The 22,595-nt window shown below is 44.4% G+C and overlaps 1 pseudogene across 1 annotated transcript; it reads left to right on the top strand.

The window, feature by feature from the left end:
- The first annotated feature begins 8,646 nt into the window (after positions 1–8,646).
- LOC307196031 (hypoxanthine-guanine phosphoribosyltransferase-like) lies at positions 8,647–19,983 on the top strand (annotated as a pseudogene). Its single transcript has 2 exons — positions 8,647–8,731; positions 19,374–19,983. The product of its transcript is annotated as a hypoxanthine-guanine phosphoribosyltransferase-like (transcript).
- Positions 19,984–22,595: the final 2,612 nt, after the last annotated feature.

Raw genomic sequence — 22,595 nt, forward strand, 5'->3', positions numbered from 1 at the left:
AAAGATGAACAACCTCAGTTTGAAAGGGTTTAGAGTATCCCTGGAGTAACAGCAGGAGTGTTAAGGAAGAACTCAGTCCTAGATACGTTATAGTGAAATTTAGGAATATAAAGACAGAAAATTCTGAAAGCTTCCACAGAGTAAGTGTAGATGATCTCCAAACAAGTCAGGTTGACATTAGATTTCTCAATAGTAACACCAGATACAAACAACAATCAAGCAGTATTTCTAAAATATTGAAGGGAAAGAATTTTTAAAATTAATTAATTAATTTGGCTGCACTGGGTCTTAGCAGCGGCATGTGGGCACTTCCTCGTGGCATGCATGTGGGATCTAGTTTCCTGACCAGGGATAGAACCTGGGCCCCCTGCATTGGGAGTGCAGAGCTGTAACTACTGGACCACCAGGAAAGTCCAAGGGAAAGAACTTTGAAATTAGAATTTTATATGTAGGCAGATTGTCATTCAAGTATCAGGGCATGGGCTTCCCTGGTGGCACAGTGGTTAAGAATCCGCCTGCCAATGCAGGGGACACGGGTTCAAGCCCTGGTCCGGGAAGATCCCACATGCCACGGAGCAACTAAACCTGTGTGCCACAACTACTGAGCCTGTGCTCTAGAGCCCACGTGCCACAACTACTGACCCCATGTGCTGCAACTACTGAAGCCCGCATGCCTAGAGCCCGTGCTCCACAACAGGAGAAACCAGCACAATGAGAAGCCCGTGCACCTCAAGGAAGAGCAACCCCCGCTCGACACAACTAAAGAAAGCCCGGGCTCAGCAACGAAGAGCTAATGCAGCCAAAAATAAATAAATAAATAAATATTAAAAAAAATATATATCAGGGCATAATAAATATTTTTCTCAGTATATGCTGTAGAATGACCTATACTGAAAACACTTTTGGAGAAACAATTCAAAAAAGGAGAAACAAACCTAACTATATGTTTTTTAAAACAGATACACCTTATAGAGAACAAACTAGTGATTACCAGTCGGGAGAGGGAATGGGAGAGGGGCAAGATATAGATAGGGGATTAAGAGGTACAAACTCTTATGTATAAAATATTTTTATTTTTTACTTTATTTTATTTTATTTTTGGCTACGCTGTGTGGCTTGTGGGATCTTGGTTCCCTGACTGGAATCAAACCCATGCCCCCTGTAGTGGAAATGCAGAGTCCTAACCACTGGACATCTAGGGAATTACCATATTATGTATAAAATAAATAAGCTACAAGGATTGTACCACACAGGGAATATAGCCAGTATTTTGTAGTAACTATTAATGGAATATAACACTTAAAAATTGTGAATCACTATGTTGTATACCTGTAAGTTATGTAATATTGTACATCAACTAGACTTCAACAAAAAAAGAAAAAAACCCCAGACACACCTAAAGCATAAAGACACAGACAAACTGAAAGTAAAGAGATGGAAAATGATATATCAGGCAAACAACAAACAGCTGGTGTGGCCATATTAATATCCTACCAAAGGGACTTTTAGACAACAAGCATCATTAGGGATAGAGAGGGACACTGAAAATGACAAAAACATTCACCAAGAAGATATAACAGTTCTAAACATGTATGCACTTAATAACATAGCTTCTGGTGATAAAGAAAAAAACTGATGGAATTACAGGAAGAAATGTGCAAATTCATCATCCCTATTGGGGGTTTCAGCACACTTCTAAATTACTGATAGTCCAAAAATTAAAAATCATGTCTCTGTGGCAGATCTAAAATTACAGTCAGATCCCAAGCTTTATGCAAATCTGGAAATATAGTTTCTAGCTTTCACTCCCAGCAACATAGGGGAGAACATAGCAGGAATAGAAATGGACATTGAAAACCAGTAAATAACATATGGCACATTAATTAAGTATTTATATTAATATGAATAAGTAAAAATTATTCACAGCTGAGTCACAATGTGTATTTTCCTTCCCTGTACTACTTAAAAATTAATAATTGCTTTCTCTTTTTCGTTTGTTTAGTTCTCTATGTACTTTAAAATATTCAACCTGTCAACTCTCCAAAACCCCTCTTAAAAACTTCAGAGAAATCTATCAGTTTCATCACCTTGAAGATATTGTTCCTGGGCTGGTCAGATTCCCCAGAGAGGGTTCTCCCAGTCTCCTGCTTTGAGGGAAAGCCCAGGTTTGCCAGCAGGCTGGGAGCTAGTAGGAGAAGACATCTGGACATGGAATTGGAGGTCTCAACATTTGGCAAACCAACTCAACTTTCCTTGGTTCCACTCATTACAGCTGAAAGAAGTTCGAATTTTCATAAAAGAAATCTACCAAAGGTTGAAGGAGAATAACAACAACAACAACAACAAAAAGACAAAAAAAAAAAAAAAAAAAAAAAGGAAAGAAAAGAAAAGAAAAGAGAAGAAAAGAAAGACAGGAAGGAGAGACTTCCCTAGTGGTCCAGTGGGTAAGATTCCGTGCTCCCAGTGCCTGGGGCCTGGGTTTGATCCCTGGTCAGGGAACTAGATCCTGCATACATGTCACAACAGTGAGTTTGCATAATGCAACTAGGTCTGCATGCCTCAATTTAAAAAAAAAAAAAAAGATCACTCATGCCCCAATGAAGATCCCTCGTGCCGCAACTAAGACCTGGTGCAGCAAAATAAATAAATAAATATTAAAAGAAAGAAAGAGAGTGAGAGAGGGAGGGAGGGAGGGAGGGAGGAAGGAAGAATGAAAGAGGAAGAAAGAAAGAAAGGAGGAAGGAAAGAAAGAAAGAAAAAGAAAGAAAGAAATGAAGAAAGAAAGAAAAAGGGGTGGAGGGATAATTGGGAGATTGGGACTGACATATACATACTACCATATATAAAATAGATAACTAGTAAGAACCTACTGTATAGCACAGGGAACTCTACTCATTACTCTGTAATGGCCTATATGGGAATAGAATCTAGAAAGGAGTGGATATATGTATATGTATAACTGATTCACTTTGCTGTACACCTGAAACTAACACAACATTGTAAATCAACTATACTCCAATAAAAATTATTTAAAAAATAATAAAGAAGAGATCCTTCCCTTATAAAAATGAAACTAACACAACATTGTAAATCAACTATACTCCAATAAAAATTATTTAAAAAAGAAGAGATCCTTCCCTTATAAAAATAAAAAGTATATATATGTATATATATATATATCAAAAAAAAAAAGAAAATGAAAGAAAGAAAAAAAGAAAGAAGGAAGGAAAAATGCATTCTATAAAAATAGCCAGATTCTAAAGGTCAGGCTTTTGGCCCTAACCAGACCCCTGGGTTCTTTCCTGGTTCACAGCCTCCTTCCCAGGATTACCACACTCCCACCCAGAGAAGGCTGATTTATAATTTTAACTCTGACTGGTTGACTGTGGCTGCCTCGTGTACTGTGCTGGGCACTCTTTTATTTTAGCCTTTTTTTCTGCATTTTTGAGCAAATACAAAAGTAGAGAAAATAGTATAATGTCCTCACCCATGCACCCATTACCCAGCATCAACAATTGACCAATCTTATTTGATCTACACCCCTATGGTTTTTCCTCAAATTGGTTTAAAGCAAATCCCAGATATTATATAATTTCTACTGTAAATACTTCAGTATGTATCTCTAAGAAGTAAGAACTCTTTAGAAAAACCACAATAATTATAACTACAATTAGTACTAATTCTTAACATCATCAAGTATCTAGTCACTGTTCACATCTTTTGTGTTATCTCATATGTGTCTTTCTATAGGTAGCTTGCTTTAATCAGCTTGCAAATGAACTCCACACATTCTGTTTGTTTGATACATGTTTAGGGACCTTGGTGTCTCCATTTTACATTAAACGAATTAACTAATGAAGTCACTAATTAATTATTTCCATAAATATTTGACTATAGCATAATGATTAAGAGTAGACTCTGGAGCGAGACTGCCTGTGTTGGAATACTGGATTTGTCACTTAATAGCTTTTTTTTTAAAGATTTTTTGATGTGGACCTAAAAGAATAAATAAATAAAAATATTAAATTTATTATTTATTTAATTTAAAAAATATTTTATAATTTATTTATATTTATAATTTATTTTTTAAATAGTAAATGTATTATTTTATTATAAATAAAATTTATTTATTTTATTTAAATTTATTTTTGGCTGCATTGGGTCTTCGTTGCTGCACTCAGGCTTTCTCTAGTTGCGGTGAGCGGGGGATACTCTTCCTTGTGGCGCACGGGCTTCTCTTTGCGGTGGCTTCTCTTGTTGCGGAGCACAGGCTCTAAGCGCGCGGGCTTCAGTAGTTGTGGCTCACGGGCTATAGAGCGCAGGATCAGTCGTGGTGCACGGGCTTAGTTGCTCCGCAGCATGTGAGATCTTTCCAGACCAGGGTTCGAACCCGTGTCCCCTGCATTGGCAGGCGGATTCATAACCACTGCCCTGGGAAGCTCTGATGTGGACCATTTTTAAAGTCTTTATTGAATTTGTTACAATATTGCTTCTGTTTTATGTTTTGGTTTTTGGGCCCCGAGGCATGTGGGATCTTAGGTCACCGGCCAGGGATAGAACTCACACCCCCTGCATTGGAAGGCGAAGTCTTAACCACTGGACCACCAGGGAAGTCCCTAGCTTTGTTACTTTGAATAAGTTACCCCCTCTCTCTGCACCTGTTTCCACATCTAAAAATGGGAATAATACTAACCACTTCACAGGGCTGTTATGAAGAGTAAATGAGTTAAAGCAAGTAAAATGCTGAGGACAGCACCTGACATAGGCTGGGCACTCACAATGTGTCATTTGTTGTTGCATCCAGTTCTGAGCCAGGGGCAGAAGCTGCGTGGTGAACATGACCCAGTGCCTGAGGAAACACACGTGGTACAGTAGGACCAGGGCTGTGCTGAGGGTGGCTTGGGGAGCTGGGAGAGCCCCAAGGGGAATCTTCCGTGACTAGGATCAGGAACATGTAAGAGAGGAATTCGCATGCAAACTGAGACTTGGAGGAGCCAGTGAGGTGGTGAAGGCGGGCAGTGAGGTTAGTCTGGAAGGCTAAGAGGCGTTTCAGCCACAGGGAACATCATGTGCAGAGACCTGGGCATGGGCAGCGTGAGCGTGTTTGGTCCAGTTAAGCTTGGAGCCTGAGGAAGAGACGTACAGAGCAGGTGGACAGTTAGTTGTTATAGGCTAAGGCAGAGAGGAAGGCAAAAGCAGTTTACAGAGGGAGTGGGGTCCTGGCTAAGGAGCTTGCGCTTTCTCCCAGGGACTGTGTGTGTGTGTGTGTGTGTGTGTGTGTGTGTGTGTGTGTGTGTGTATTGAAGGATTTGACCTGTTCTGGCTGCTGTGTAGAGAGTGGATAGAAGGCAGGGCTGGAGGCCTGGAGACCTGGACCAGGTGCCATGATCCAGGAAGTGGTGGCCTGACCGTGTGGATGAAGAGAAGTGAGTGGATCCATTGTGTGAAGCAGGTAGAATTGTTAGATTGTCGAGGGAAGTGGAGGAGTTTTAGTGAGTTGAATAATGTCCCCACCAAATTCATGACCACCCAGAACCTCAGCATGTGACCTTTGTTGGAAACAGGGTCTTTGCAGATGTAATTAAGTCAAGGATCAAGACAAGATCATACTGGATTTAGGTTGGGCCCTAAACCCAAGGAGAGTCTTTCTATAAGAGAAAACAACACACAGAGACTCAGAGAAGAAGGCCATGAGAAGACAGAGGCAGAGATTGAAGTGATGTTGCCACGAGATGAGGACCACGTGTAGCCACAAGATGCTGGAATAGGTAAGGAAGGATCCTCCCCCATAGCCTTTGGAGGGAGTGGCCCTGCCAACACCTTGATTTCAGACTTCTGGGCTCCAGAACTGTGAGGGAAAAAGATTCTGTTGTTTTAAGTTAAGCCACCCAGTTTGTGGTACTTTTTCCCAGCAGCCCTAGGAAACTAGGAGCCCTAGGAGTCAAGGGTGATACTCAGGTTTCTGGTTTAGGTGACTTGGGGACATAAAGACAGGGGCAGACTTGGGGGCCAGGGAGGGGATAGGAACTGTGGTGGACAGATGAGGTCTGGTTCAGGTTTTACTGCCTTTGAAGGCTCTGTGTGATAAGCAAGTGAAGGGGAGTCTGGCTGACTGATTTAGGTTGAGAGAGAATTGGGGAGTGAGGAGGGAAGGAAGGTTACCCAGGGAGAATTTGTGTGGAGAGCAGGGAAGGGCATCAAGATTAGACCTACAAGGAAGACCGACACTAGGGGAAAGGTAGAAGAAAAGGAGCTCAGGAAGATTTCTGAGTAGGAGCAGCCAGGGAAATAGGAAAAAACCAGGAGCATGTGGGACCACAAAATCCAAGGGCACTGGGAGTTTGAAGGGGGTGGTTTGGATGAAATGGTGCAAAGAGGTAAGAAAAGACAAAGAGAGGAAAGTGCCTATTGGATTTGGAAAGTGTCTTATTTCAGGCATCTATAACAGAAAACCACAGACTGGGCAGCTTAAACAGCAAACATTTATTTCTCACAGTTTTGAAGTTTGGGAGGCTGAGACCAGGGTACCAGCACAGTCGGGTTCTGCAAAGGCTCTCTTCCTGGTTTACAGACAACTGTTGTTTCTTTGTACCCTCACATGGTGGAGAGGAAAGTCATCTCTCATGTTTCTTCTAATAAGGGCACTAATCCCATTCATGAGGGCTCCACCCTCGTGATCCAATTACCTCCCAAAGCCCCCACCTGCTAATACCATAACACTGGGGTTAGGATTTCAACATATGAATTTTGGGGGACATAAACATTCAGACTATAAGAAAAACAAAATGGTCATTTCACCATGACCTTGGTAAGAACAACTTTGGTGGAGCAAGGATGTGTGCAGTCCCACTGCCGCCTGACTCCTGTTTTTTGGGGCTGCCTCACAACAGGGGACCCTGGTGTTTCTAGACTCTCAGGACCTAACTTGTCAGGGCTTGGTGTATGCAACAGTTTGTGGGAAAGAGGCCACCTCCACTCTATCCCAAAGACCACGACTGATCCTCTGTGTCTGCTCCGTGGGGATAAGGCCCGCAGCTGTCTGTCTTCCATGAAGCCAGCACCTGTCTCTCTGTTCAAAGAATCTGGCAACTTTATCCATTTACTGAAGTCTTTATCCATTTACTGGCCTAGGGAGGAAGGGGTAGGGATAGGATTACTAGTATTACTGGCCACATTTATTGAGGGGGTCTGGAAATCCCTGGAAGCCAGGATTCCATCGTATCTATCACTCCGTCCTACAGAACTGCAAGGAGGACCAGATTCACACCCATAGTAAAAATATTACTCTAAGCAGCACAGTCCTGCTGTGCCCAGCCAAAGGTAATAGTGCCATCTACGGGTCACTGGAGGCGAGAGCATCCGTGTAATTGTAATAACACAAAGGGAATAGCAGTGGCAGGGCCCTCAGGAACAGGATTCCATGTTCTTCCTGTTGACTAATGAGAAGTGAACTCTACAGTGACATGATCTTTGTTTAATGACCAGACGTGTAAAAGAAACACAAGAGATGGATGCACCAATATGTGAGCCTGAGTGTGAATTAGGGAGGGGGAAAGATAAAGCTTGTGGATGTCTGTGTCCTACAAAAGCAGAGCTAAAGGCTTCCTTTCCAGAACATGACCAAAAACAAAAAACAAGAAAACCTGGTGGAAATGGGGTTTGTAGTTGTGTGAGCAGAGGCAGTGGATCACAGCTTAGGGACAAGTTTAGGGCTGGATGCAATCAAATACAGCCTGGGAAGTCAAGTCTGTGTGTCTCAGTTACTTAATAATACCCAACACTTGCTTACCGAGTGCCAGCCTTCCTCAAAACGTGTATTAACTCATTAACTCTCAGAACAATCCTATGAGGTAGATGCTATCTTAGCTCCCATTATATAGAAGGGAACTGAGGCACAGGGAGGTTAGGTAACTTGCCCAAAGATACACAGCATGAGGAAACCAAGATTGCAGCTCCAGCACCGTCCCGTGTTTCTGACATCTGCACCAACACCTGCTGTATGTCCTTCTACATGCACTACGTGTTCCCTGCCTTTCCAAATGCAGCATGAGGATCATAAAGTAAGCATTTATTCGTGGTTTTGATTAAAGTGTCCATCACCACAATAGCACTAATACAGCACCGGGTTCAGAGGCTGCTGAGAGGTGGGCCTCAGCTGCCAGGTTCTTGAGTCTACTTTTTGAAGACTTTACCCAATGAGGGATGGAAAGTTATGGAAGAATTTTAAGCAGGGGAGTGCCATGGTCCGATTTAAGTTTTAGAAACGGATTTAGGTCTTCTCCAAGGGTGATGGACATGGAGACTTAGCAATGACTGTGAATCCGGAGCCCCTCCCTACAGGTGTGGTCTCCTGGCCTGGCTTCTGGGCACAGGTTTGAGGGGGTGGTCTGTGAGTGAGAAGCATGGAGAACCCAGGTGAGTTGTGGTCGGATCTCTTCTCTCTCATTCTCTGCTCTCTGCCCTCAATGCCTCCCAAGGTGACTGTGTCCTGTCAGAGTGCTCCAGAAGACAGCATCACCTGTCTGCCCTTGCCTCTGGCCTTTGCCCTTGCTCCATCTTGTTTCATTGGAAGAAGGACTAGGTGCTCGGTGAGTGGGGCCTGGGGACTCTGGGGACGTTCTGCTCAATGGAGATGCAACATTCGACATGTGCATCGCCCTGGTGCCGCTGACTGGGGGGGCAGGGGGCGGGGGCTGTGCCTGCTGGATGGAGCAGACCCAGCTGGCAATGGGTACCCTAGTGAGTGCCTTACCTCCTAGTCCTGCGGGCACCCCACCCAGCCCTTTCAGAGAGTGCGGAGCCCCAGGCAAATCATCCTGCTGGTTTTTCTAATCTTGGGATGGGAACTAGGTTGGGGGACCCTTCAGAACAGGCCAGTCCAGGGCTCAGCAGACAAGGAGGGAACCACACTCTGGAGGGGAAGTCTGGTCAGGTCTCCCCACTCCTTCCTCAAAGCACTCCCAAGGCATGGTCCTCCCCTGGGGTGCCCTGGGACACAGCTTTTCTTTCTCGGCGCTTCTCTGCTTTGGCGGCTGTCTGCTCCCCTGCAGCTCTGGGGAAGTCCACTGGGGAAGATCTGGCCCTTGTGCTTAAGCATCTTAGCAGCTGCCATTCTCCTGCTGGCTTCATCTGGCGATGTGGAGGAAGAGGAAGGAAGGGGTGCTGAGAAAGGGGAAGATTGTGAGCAGGGAGATGCTGCTGAACTCGAGAAAGACCCGGCAGCAGCTGGGGCTGAATTTGGAGCAAAGGGTCTTTTGTAGGTTTCCTTGAGAGGTTGATTCTTCTCCCCATCCAGAATGTAGAGCCCCAGTTGGGGGTGGGTGGGAACCGTCTGATCTGAGCTCTATAGTCAAGTGCTTGTGCTCTCCTGGGGGATATATACTCCCTACATCTGGGTCCATACTGCCCCCAGCATAGCCACAGCAATACTCTGCTGGCCCCGGCCTGCAGGGGCCCCCAGTGGCAGAGGGCTAGATGAGATGACCCATAGGTCCTTTCTGGAACGATCATCTTCTTTCTTCTTTCTCTTTCTCATTTTGTTTGCAGCATGAATCTGAAACAAATGAGACCTCCAAGAAAGAGGAGGAGGTGTCCTGATTCGGCAGAAACATTTGAGTCACAGATTGGTGAGAAGCTCATAGCAACCTTCAGAGAAATTTCATGCCCTTGAAGGTTTCTGCAAGAACCCTTTTACCCCTTTCTTGTCCTTAACCTCCACTCTGCTAGACCTGCCCCATGGCGAGCATGAAAATGCGCCTGTCAGATCTCCAACTCCAGGGAGTGTAATTGATGGAGGTCCTCAGCTGCCGCGCTCTGAAATCCATCACCTCCTGGGTGTTGAGGCCACACTTCTGACAGTGTTCTCACAGTCAGAGGCAGAGTGCAGTGGGGACACTAAGGCAGGATACCAAGGGGATGCCCGGGGGATGTAAGACTCCTTTGATGGGTCACTGGCTCCAGTACTCCCCATTGGCCTTGCCAAAAACTCCTTGGATGACGGTCACGCTGGGATGATTCCACCCAACCTCCTCTCTTCTCTACTTCACTGGGGTCTGACGGCTCCCTGGCCTCTTCTAGCCCTTCCAGATTCCCCCACAGGCATTTCCCCTAATACATTTATTGCATGTTTCATTCTGTATTGACATTTACTTCTCGGAGGACTCAGACTAACACACTCCCTTTGGTTAAGAATGGGAACCCCCTTTTGGCCTCTTCCTTTCCGGGTGCCAATCCAGATCCCCACCTTCACTGAGCTGTTGGCAGCGAGGGGTGACAGGGATCAGGGGAGGCCTTTGAGGTGCTTGGTACCCCAGAGCAGAGGCCGGCCCTCTTTCACCTCCTTAACCAGGCGGCTGGTCTGTGGTGGCCGTGGCCCTGGATGGCCTCAGCAGTGTATGAAGGATGTGGATGTCTGTGTGCACACACTGTCTGCCTCATTCCCTGCCCTTTGACCTCAGTCATTCTCCCAAACTGCCTCCTTTGGGTGGTAGGTAAATAAGACAGGCAGGAGCTGTCAACGGTGTCTGTACCCCTTCCCCAGGCCTTCCTTCTCCACTGTCAGCCTCCCTTTTGGTGGCCTCACAGGAGAGATGGGACTCAAAATAGCCTCTAAATTTAGGAAAGCAGAGAACTGCAAAGGATAAAACATCTGCCACAAGAGTAAAAGCCAGGATAGGTAACGGGGAGCCTTCACTAGGTTCCTTTATTTACTTATTTTAATTTTTAACACATTTATTGAATGTCTACTGAGGTAGACACTGCTAGTCATTTTTATGAATCTCCACAGTGAAGCCTGACAGGTCGTGCAGGTAGGTAGTATTGATTATTAACCCTGTCCGGCTGGGATGATTTGCTCTGAGGGCATAAAGCTGGGAAAGAGTGGAGCCAAGATCTGAACAAAAGTTGTCTGACTTCAGAGCTGGTTATTCATTTAACATATTTATTGGAATGGCTTATATTGTTCTAAGCACTTGAGATGCAACAGAAAGCGAAACAGGTGAAGATCCTTGACCTCATGGAGCTTATAGTCGAAGCCGTATTATGCTTCCCCAACTGTCTTTGCCAGGAAAATCGTTGATTTCAGACGCAGGCTGGGTTTGAACTCTTGCGCTGTCACATATTGTCTGTTATCCTGGGCAAACCACTGTGACTCTTTTCTCCAGTTTCCTTACCCATTTAAAGGGGGCTAAGCGGGTCCAGCTTAGAGAGGTTGTTTTGGATAGATGAGGCCATGTAATAATTTGTGGTAGGCTCTAGATGCAAAAGAGGACACACCCTAAACAGTACATAGGACTGAAAGGTGACTTTCATGACGAAGTACACCTGGGGCACAGGGCTGGAAGTAGGGGTAGGGCACATGTCAGACTGTCGTGTGGTGGCAGTAGTGGTGAGGGCCTTGGCCACACCAGGGGCCGGGCTGGCCACACGGAATACTTCCTGCCACTGCTGCCTGGTGGTCGCCTAGCTGGTGTGTCTCCATCGATGCTATCATCTCTTTCACTTCTCCCCAAGGCTTCCTCTGCTGTCCTGACAGGCATCTTGGAAGGATCTTCACTTTCTAGCTTGGCTAAGATATATTTAAAACCCTTGATAATACTGACCATGTTAATTTGAGCAGTTTGACTCTGATGTGCCTTTCTTCATGTAGATTTCTTCATGTTTCTTTTGCTTGGGGTTTGTTGAACTTGGATCTGCAGGTTATAATTTTCTTTAAGTTTGGAAAGGTCTCAGCTATTTTCCTTCAGGAAATTTTCTGTCCCTTCTCTCCTCAGGAAATCCAATTGGCTGCTTAAAGTCCGATAGCTACTGATGCCCTTTTCATTTCTTAAAGTCTTTTTTCTCTCTGTACTTCATTTGCGATTCCGTTGCTATGCCTTCAGGTTTACTAATCTTTTCTTCTGCAGTGTCCCATCTTTTGTTAATCCCATCCCATGTCTTTTTTTTTTTTTTTTTTTTAGATCTTAGACATTAGCATTTTCATCTCTAGAAGTTTGATTTGGGTCTTCTTTAAAAACTTCCATGCCTCTACTTCTTTTTTTCTTTTTTCTTTTGGCCATGCTATGTGGCTTGTGGGATCTTAGTTCCCTGACCAGGGATGTAACCTGGGTGTGCCCCCTGCAGTGGAAGCGCAGTGTCCTAACCACTGGACCACCAGGTAATTCTACTTCATTTTTTAAACATATGGAATACAGTTATATGTCTGTTTTAATGTCTTTCTCTGCTAATTCTAAGGGCTATATCAACTCTGGGTTGATTTCAGGGGGCTGGTTATTCTCATTATGGGTCTGGTTTTTCTTCCTCTCTGCACACCTGGTAATTTTGTGTTTTTTTTTGCGGTACGCGGGCCTCTCGCCGTCGCGGCCTCTCCTGCCGCGGAGCCCAGGCTCCGGACGCGCAGGCTCAGCGGCCATGGCCCACGGGCCCAGCCGCTCCGCGGCACGTGGGATCCTCCCGTACTGGGGCACGAACCCGCGTCCCCTGCTTCGGCAGGCGGACTCTCAACCGCTGCGCCACCAGGGAAGCCCCCTGGTAATTTTTGATTAGATTCCGGACATTATGAATTTTTCCTTTTCGGACACTGGATAGTTTTGCATATTTGTGAATCTTCTTTACTTTATTCTGGGGGTGCAGTGAGGTTACTGGGTAACAGGTCCTTTCAGATTTAGCTCTTACGGATTGTGAGGCAGGTCCAGAGAAGTGCCCAGTCTAGGGCTAGGAATCCTCTACAGCTGAGACAAGGCCTTCCTGAGGACTCTACCCCGGGCCCCGTGAATTACAGTTTTTCCATCTGGCTGATGGAAACAGGCAGTATTCCAGGCTTTGTGTGAACGCCCACACTACTCTTTCTAATTCTCTTGCGTGGTCCTCTCCCTGGCCTCGTGTGCTTCTCTCACACACATGCATGATTAGTCCTCTTCTGGAAGCTGCAGGGGGCCCTCTTCAGGTCTCAGTATCTGAGCAGCTCTCTTCTCTTGGGTGCTCTGTCCTATGTACTCTGGCTGCCTCAGTCTCCCCGGACTCTCAGCTCTGTCTCTTCAACCCAGGGAGTCTGCCTGGCTCTGCCTGTTCTTCCTCCCTGTGCTGTGGAAACTCTCAAGAGAGTAAACTGGGGCAATCTTAGGGCTCACTTCACTTGTTTCCTTCATCTCACAGATCACATCCTTCATTGCCTGATGTCCAGTGTTTTAAAGACCATTGTTTCCTGAATGTTCTCCGCCCCTCTCCCCCCCTCCACCAGGCGGGAGAGTAAACATTATCTTTGTTACCCTGTCTTGGCCAGCAGTAGAAGACTTCATTCAACCACTTTAGTTTTGAACTGGGCCAAGCAAAATTCCTGAATGGCTAAAGGCACCATTAGAAGATCCCGGTCCATCTCAGTGGATTTGGGCCCAGCCCCTGTTCCCAGGGTCACACAGTAAAGGCATCGTCCTCTGCAACCAGCTAGGTGTGGTTGGTATCACAGATATGTGATAGGTCTGGTTCATGGTCCCACAATGGAGACCTTAAGGATACACCCAGGGACAACACTGGCAAGAAACCATCTCTCTGCTTAATAATGGGGCATCTTCTTGGTCTTGGTGAGGGGTTCCCAGAACATGGGCTTCTGGATAGAGTTGCTTCCTAGTTTCTATGTCCTCCATCAAGACATGTTTGCCCCAGGGCTCAGGTATCACTGTCAGAAGACAATAAACACTTGGCCCCAGGAACTCTGGAACACTTATTGGCCCAGAAAATTCTTTGGTTCCAGCCGGGAGGGTTCAGGATGTGAGCAGCTTCAGGGCTGTGGAGCCCAGGGGACACCTGGAGGCCAGGCTGGGCCATGACTGGTGTACACATGCTGGGTTCCTGGCTCAGTCACCACTCAACGCCCTGCCCATGAGGGGCTGTCAAGTTGCACTCACAGTTTTTTTAAAAAAAAGAAAACTATAACTTGAATCTAATCATGAGGAAACAATCTGACACACCCAGAATTGGGGGCATTCTATAAGCAACTGGCCTGGACTTCCTACAATGTCAATGGCATGAAAGATAAAAAGAGGTGTGTGTGAGTGACTGTGGAGGTGGTGAGGCTGTTGTAGGTTACAGGAAACTACAGAGCCATGACAGTCAAACACAATGTACCAACCTTAATTGGATCTTAGAGTCGGGAAACCCCCCAGCTACAAGGGACTTTTTTTTAAAGAGGACATTTATGTACAGCTTAGATATTGCAGCCATGTTAAATTCCTTGGGTGTGGCAATGATATTATGATTATGGAGAGAATGTCCTTGTTTTTAGGATATAAATGCCGAAATATTAAATAATACTAGAAAGCTGCAATTTAATTTCAAATGGTTCAGCAAGGAGAAAATATATATACATACATATGTATACATATATACAATTGCAAGTGCAAAAGGCCGGAGGAAGAAACAGGTTTGACATATTTCCAAACATAAAGAGGGCCGGGGGAATGAATGGTGAGAGATGAGAATGCAGAGACAGACAGGTGCCAGATCTTGAAGGGTTTTGTTAAAGATGATTAAGATTTTTTATTTTCTTTTAAGGGTAATGAGAATCAAGGAAGAATCCCTTTGAAGCAAGGGACTTGGTCAGATTTATGGTTTTTTTTGTTGTTTTTTTTGCGGTACGCGGGCCTCTCACTGTTGTGGCCTCTCCCGCTGCGGAGCACAGGCTCCGGACGCGCAGGCTCAGCGGCCCTGGCTCATGGGCCCAGCCGCTCCGCGGCATGTGGGATCCTCCCGGACCAGGGCACGAACCCGTGTCCCCTGCATCGGCAGGCGGACTTTCAACCACTGCGCCACCAGGGAAGCCCCCAGATTTATGTTTTAAAATCCCATGATGCAGCTTATTTCTTCCCATATACCTGGCAAATGTCCCCAGGCCCCTGGAGTTGCCACACCCATGGTAAGGATTTTTATTCCTTGTAGCATGTAGCTGTTCCCCCACCCATCTCTCTGGTGGCCAAACAGGGGGCCTTTGTGGTCCCTGTGGTTCTTGTCCCTGGGAAAGTACCCAGGAACCAGGGGGTTTCCCTGTCAGTCACTGTCTCCTGAGAAGGGGACCATATGTCACACCAAGAAAAGGGAACCCTGCCCACATCAGGCAGTTATGGTTGTGGAGGCAGCCAGGTCTCCTGTGGCCAGGGAAGAGGAATGGTTCGTTCTGGAATTTACAGAGAGAACTTACAACAAGCAATAGCACTTTCTTGGTGGAAATTGGTATAAATGGACAAATAAGTTCTTGGAATAGAGGATCTCCAAGAGGAACAGGGACTCATTTCTACCATTTTATACTGAGTCTTTGCATCTTTTCCCCATTCTGAGTCTCCCTGATGGCATTTGACAGTATCCCTGACATTCTGTCCCAAACCTACATCGGAATCTCCTCCTCTCCTTCCTGGAGAGCAAGCTTGGAAAAAACCACATAATTGGATAGATTGGGACCATAGTTGGAAAATACTACTTGTCCCTTAGTGATGTGCTGGCATTTGGACCTTATTGGCTCTCAAGAGCCTATCGTGTGCATATCTTCCCAACTCTGCATTCAGTGACATCATGATGGTAACTTGAAATTGGCTAATGTAGGGATGTTTACACAACGGTAATTAGCAAATATTACAAAAGAGGGTTTCCCTCTAGACCCAGAGGACCAGCTGTTAAACATCTATGAGCACATCCCTGCATATTCCATTTACTTGAAATTCTCTTCTACCTTTCTTTTCCCCCATACTGAGGTTTCTCAGCACTTTCTTTTTCTCCTGGACTAGTGAACTTAACCTTGAGAATAGGTTTAACCTTGAGCATGGTGCTCATAAAAAAGATCTTGTAAACTTAAGGAGAAAATATTCCCTCCCGTAAAACTAGAGGAAAGCAGACCTATTGAAAGTGAGTTCTGATAAAGAGGTATATTGAGAATATTCACAAAGAGCGTTAGTTTTATTCTCCTGCCAGTGGGAAGACTTGTTGAAAGTGCATAATCCTGCTCTGTTTTCATATAACAAAGGAGTCTTTGAAGACGCCTGGACTTCAGAGATTGTTATGTACTGTGAAGTGTAGCCTTTAACCCTTAAAAGTCCATAATTCTGATTGGTTGTCGCTCAATAGTTTGATGCCCTGATAACAATATTTACACTGATATATATATATTTTTTTTCCGAGTGCATAACTTGCAAGGTTTTAAGTTGGTCCAGAAAAGAGCCTTTGGTATTTCCTTGCCTACCTCCATGCATGCTAAATTCCTTATTCAAAGGGTCTGAGAGCATATGAAATTTACAGGATCACTTTGGATCCTAGGGCTACTACAGTATGTGGTCTCAGGGCTGCCTGTTCATTTCCTTGTCTTTGATGAATTTCCTCTTTCATTCCCCTCTATGCTATTGTAAATACTCGGTCTGCCTTTCAGTTCCCCGTATGCAGTTCCAAGCAGATACTCTTTCTTAGTTCCAGCAAATGATCTTTTCCTCCTACTTCATCAAACAACCATAAAAGAGTGAGAGATAAATGGTCACAGAGAACCTTACAGACGGTTTTCTAGGAGCTGACTAGCTAACCAAACCCACTTCCACCCAACCGAAATGAAAAGAACAAAATGAATAAAAGTAGCCCAAAGTCACACCAGCAGCGCTGAGACAAGGAATGCCAAGAACTTTGAAAAATGGTATCTGGCAACAATCTGGACTCTAAAATTGAATGAGATTATATAACCCAACATGATTCTACTGGAGAATGATGGTAGGGCAAAAGGAAGCCACACAACATTCTGAAAAATTTTATTAATCCTGCCACACTCTATACCAAACCCATTATCCAGTCCTCTTAATTCCGTTCCTAGATATATCTGGAATCCTCTCAATTTCTCTGTATATCCATATTTTTAATATAAAGGAAAGTTACTCATGTGGATTATTTTTGTCCATATGATTATTGAACTCTCTTGTCAATGTAGATAAATCTTCCAGATGCTTCTTTCATATTTCATAGGTAAAAAAAAATGTCATATGCAAATAATAACTTTGTCTTCTCTTTAAAAAATGTTGGGACTTACATTAAAACTGAAAAATGTTGACTGACAGATATAAAGGAAATAGAGAAACTTCATGTGCATCTAGGTGTGAAGACTATTTTTTTTTTTTTTGCGGTACGTGAGCCTCTCACTGTTGTGGCCTCTCCCATTGCGGAGCACAGGCTCCGGACGCGCAGGCTCAGCGGCCATGGCTCACGGGCCCAGCCGCTCCGCGGCATGTGGGATCTTCCCGAACCGGGGCACGAATCCGCGTCCCCTGCATCGGCAGGCGGACTCTCGACCACTGCGCCACCAGGGAAGCCCTGTAGACTATTTTTAAGGACACCAAATCTTCCCCAATTATTTTACAGCTTTACTAAAATTACTGAGTTTACTAAAATTGAGCTTTACTTACACTCTTTTATTTATTTATTTATTTTTGGCTGCATTGAGTCCTTGTTGCTGCACGCGGGCTTTCTCTAGTTGTGGCGAGCGGGGGCTACTCTTCGTTGCGGTGCGCAGGCTTCTCATTGCGGTGGTTTCTCTTGTTGTGGAACACGGGCTCTATGCACACGGGCTTCAGTAGCTGTGGCACGTAGCCTCAGTAGTGGTGGCTCACGGGTTTAGCTGTCCCACAGCATGCAGGATCTTCCCCGACCAGAGATCAAACCTGTGTCCCCTGCACTGGCAGGCGGATTCTTAACCACTGTGCCACCATGGAAGTCTACACTTTTTTTTTTTTTACTTACACTCTTAATAGGACTCTGTTTTTATAACTTGCCAAAAGTTAATTTGAAAGAACAAATTAAGGATGGCTAAGAAAATTTTAATTAATAAAAAGGTTAAAAAAGGGGACCTGTCATATTTTAAGATATTTTGTAAAGCAGTTATTAGTTTGGTAATACTGGCAGAATTCAAAGATGACTGAAACAAAATAGACTCTTAACAGACGCCAGAATAAAACACTTTATAAATGTCAAACAAAGGAAACATCTGAAATTAATGCGGAAGGTACAGATTATTCAACAGAATGGTGCTGAAATTCTCTGCTTAGCATGGACACCTGTGAAGGGGCTGATGAGTCTTTGTGAGATTAAACCGGGAAGGTGGCAAGACTTCAGAGCAAACTAGAACTTGGAAATCTGAGGAAACTGCAGTCTCTCTGAATCTTCCTTTCATGGCTTTAGGCCAGGGTTTCTCAGAGTGAGAAGTGTCATCCATCATGTAAGCATAAAAGAAAAGCAGTAACGGAAACCTCTGATATAAACAATGTTAAACAGCTTTTCTATTTTTTTGTGCTGCACGGCTTGTGGGATACTAGTTCTCCGACCAGGGATCAAACTCAGGCCGTCGGCAGTGAAAGCACGGAGTCCTACCCACTGGACCACCAGGGAATTCCCTAAACAGCTTTTCTTAGCATAAGATGTCTCAGAATCTTTAATATGCTCACAGTTACCATGAATCTCTAAGAAGGCACACAGCATGGAATACTTACCAAACTTATTTAATCTTGGAACCCTTTTTGGGCAGAGCATATTTCTGGACTAGTGTCCCATGCAACACACTTCGGGAAAACGGTGTCAGTCAATAGGAAAGGAGCTATCTTGGTGGATCTGTCACTCAGGGTTCTTGATTGGAATTACAAGCTCATGTCGGCATAGTTTAAGCATAAAAAGAATTTATTGGGAAGGGAACCCCTTGCTCTCAGACTCAATGGGAAGACTTGGAAAATGGGGCAGGATCAGGGAAGGTTGGCCATCAGAGAAGACTCCGGAGATGTCCCTTGGAGAACCTCCGATATCTCTGAGACTGTGCATTACTGTCTCAGTCACGCAGCGGTGGCATCTGATTCACTCTGGTGAGAAGTTCTGGGCGTGTTTTTGATTTTCTGGGCACGTGTTCTGTGTTCCATGTGTGTGACCGACAGGCGGTAGGCCACTCAAGGCCCCGTGCACACACTTGCAACCCTAGGGCACTTAGGCTACAGAGTCTTGAGGTTTGTTTTTTGGCCACAAGGTGGCTCACATCTCTTTTCCATTTCTGGTTCAAGACTCTTAACTCTGGACCAATGCTGCCAGACATTTTCATTCAACAATCAGCCTGCACTCCAGCACGCCAGCCAGCTCCGTTGTGGCGACCCGCAGCCCCAGTGTCTTGGGACTGGACATACCAAGATGACCAATACGTGGTCCTACACAAACAGCCTTAGAGCATCTCTATGAAGGCACCTCATGGGTTGATTATAACAATCTCAGACTTCTAGAAGTTTGGGCTTTTAAGGAATCACTTAGCTTTTTTTGGTGATTTTTTTCCCCTACTGTTAGATGAGAGGAACTATTTGGATTTGAGGTTAGTGATAATGAACCAGGTTATGACCTAGATTCATTTTGTATACCTAATCATTATGCTGAGGATTTGGAAAAGGTGTTTATTCCTCATGGACTAATTATGGACAGGACTGAACGGCTTGCTTGAGATGTGATGAAGGAAATGGGAGGACATCACATCGTGGCCCTCTGTGTGCTCAAGGGGGGCTATAAATTCTTTGTTGACCTGCTGGATTACATCAAAGCCCTGAACAGAAATAGTGATAGATCCATTCCTATGACTGTAGACTTTATCAGACTGAAAAGCTACTGCAATGACCAGCCAACAGGCGACATAAAAGTAATTGGTGGAGATGATCTCTTAACTTTCACTGGAAAAGATGTCTTGATTGTTGAAGATATAATTGACACTGGCAAAACCATGCAAACCTTGCTTTCCTTGGTCAAGCAGCGTAATCCAAAGATGGTCAAGGTTGCAAACTTGCTGGTGAAAAGGACCCCTCGAAGTGTTGGATATAGGCTGACTTTGTTGGATTTGAAATTCCAGACAAGCTTGTTGTAGGATATGCTCTTGACTATAATGAATACTTCAGGGATTTGAATCATGTTTTTGTCATTAGTGAAACTGGAAAAGCAAAATACGAAGCCTAAGATGAGAGTTCAAGTTTGGAAACATCTGGAGTCCCATTGAAATCACCAGTAAAGTTGTCAAATGTTCTAGGTCTGTGGCCAGCTGCTTAGTAGAGCTTATTGCATGTACTTTCTAAGAATTTTATCTGTTTTGTATTTTAGCAATGTCAGTTGCTGCATTCCGGAACTCTTTATTTGCTTTATGAGCCTAGTCTATAGGCTCAGTTCCCTTTGGGTGGATTGTTGTGTGTTTTCTTAGCACATGACAATGGTTTAATATGCTTAATATTTCAAGCATGCTTACAAATGAAGACAATCATAATAATAAACTCCATCCACAAAGGACAATAACACACGTCAGAGAAAACATGTGAAGTCTTCAGTAATCTCACTAGCTATCAAGAAAATGCAATATAAAAATTGGCTATAATATGGGTACAAAAGAAGAAAAGAATTACTCACTCCCACTGTTGATGAGGGTCCAGGAGAAATGATTTGTTCTATTATATACAAACCTTTCTAGAGCATAATTGTCCAAACTTATCACAAAATCTATTTTTTTTTAAAAAAATACATGTTTTAGTCCAGCAATTATGCTTATAGGAATTTATCCTAAGGAAATAATCATGGATACAACACAGAGATATTGCTGAAAGATATTCATTGTGAGGTTGTTTATAGTGATGAGGAACTGAAAGCATCCTAATTGTTTACTAATAAAGAATTGGTTACATAAATTGTCATAGCTATATAATACAATAGAATACTAGGGTTCCATTAGAAGTAATAATATAGACTTTTTTATGGGAAAGAAAATAGTCAACACTAATTTATATAATCAGTATATTTAGCATGGTGAATCACATCAAAACCATATGTATTTTATTTTTTTTTACAGTTGTCATATATTCTTTTTTTATTGATTCACAATGTTGTGTTAGTTTCAGGTGTACAGCAAGGTGATTCAGTTATACATATATAGATATTTTTCAGGTTCTTTTCAATATAGGTTGTTACAAGATACTGAATATAGTTACCTGCACTATAGAGTAGGTCCTTGTAGGCCAAGTTTTGGATGAGCCTGAGAAGAAAGCCTGGGGGCACAGGTGGATGAAAGAAGCTATGATTCTTGCCCCATGTTGGGTCTGTGGTCTCTAGAGCTCTGGGGACTTCTAACGGTTAACTAGCCTTCAGTAAGTGGTTTACTGAATGAGCGGGACTAGTTAGACAGTAACTTTATGATTGCCCTTCAAACTTGCTTTCGTTTCTTGTTCTTTTTCACCCTGGATCGAACCTCAGGCAGGTGTTATAGCTTTTCTAGTCACATTAATATAATCAAAACATCGAGTCAAAAAATCACAAAAGGGAAAATGCCCATCAGATTTGAGTTTCTCCCCTTCCTCAATATGAGATGTTGCGGGGGGGGGGGGGGCTTGGCTTTTATCTTGTTCCCTTCCTTTCTCTCTTCTTCATTCTACCTGCCCCACTCCCAAATTGTAGCTTGCTACAGGTGTCAGAAAGGTCTTCCTTGATGGGAACAGTTGAAATCTGGTATTCATGCCTCTGGACGCAGCATATTGTAAATATCAATTCATTTTCCTGGGCATGTGTTTGGGGGGTTTCAGGAGACCTGCATTGCCCAGGTCTCTCAATGGCTTTCCTTTTGCACAGGCTGTCTGCTTATGGCCTGACCTCAGCGCCTGCTTTCTGTGGTCCTGCCCCACACTCATCCAGGTGGTCCATATTGGCTCAGTCCCTCTCAATCAATTAAGAAGAGTTTCCTGCAGGGAGAGGGTGCAGGGCAGGGGGCGGGGGTGGAAGGGAACGGTGGAGGTAGGTCTGGTCCATTGACACACATTTTTTCCCCATCAAACTCTGGAAGAGATTTCATCTTTATATTTTGCTTTTCTTCCCCACTCTGCTGTCCCAATGCAGTGGTTAGCTAAAGCTTCTTGCCTTAGATTTTCTCCTCTTCTTCTGTTTTTAAAAAAATTTTATTTATTTTTGGTTGCATTGGGTCTTCATTGCTGCACATAGTTTTCTCTAGTTGCAGCAAGCGGGTGCTACTCCTCGTTGCAGTGTTTGGGCTTCTCATTGCTGGTTCTTCTCTTGTTGCAGAGCATGGGCTCTAGGCGCATGGGTTTCAGTAGTTGCAGCATGCAGGCTCAGTAGTTGTGGCACGTGGGCCCTAGAGTGCGCGGGTTTCAGTAGTTGCGGTGTGGGCTCTAGAGCACAGGCTCAGTAGTTATGGCCCACGGGCTTAGTTGCTCCGCGGCATTTGGTATCTTCATGCACCAGGGCTCGAATCCATGTCCCCTGCATTGGCAGATGGATTCTTAACCAGTGTGCCACCAGGGAAGTCCCTCCCCTTCTTTTAAAATAGATTATTTTTTAGAGCAGTTTTAGGTTTACCGCAAAATTGAGCAGAAAGTATGGAGCGTTCTCACATACTCCCTGCCTCTAGAGGGCGCCTCCAGCCTGTTCCACTCTCAACACACCCCACCAGAGCGGTGCATTCGTTACAATCGATGAGCCTGCTCGACACATCGTTATCACTCAAAGTCCATAGTTCACATTAGTGTGAGCTCCTGTTGTCGTACATTTTATGGGTTTTGACAAATGCGTAATGACAT

This window comes from Stenella coeruleoalba (genome assembly GCF_951394435.1).
Source record: "Stenella coeruleoalba genome assembly, chromosome: 13".
Lineage (NCBI taxonomy): Eukaryota > Metazoa > Chordata > Mammalia > Artiodactyla > Delphinidae > Stenella > Stenella coeruleoalba.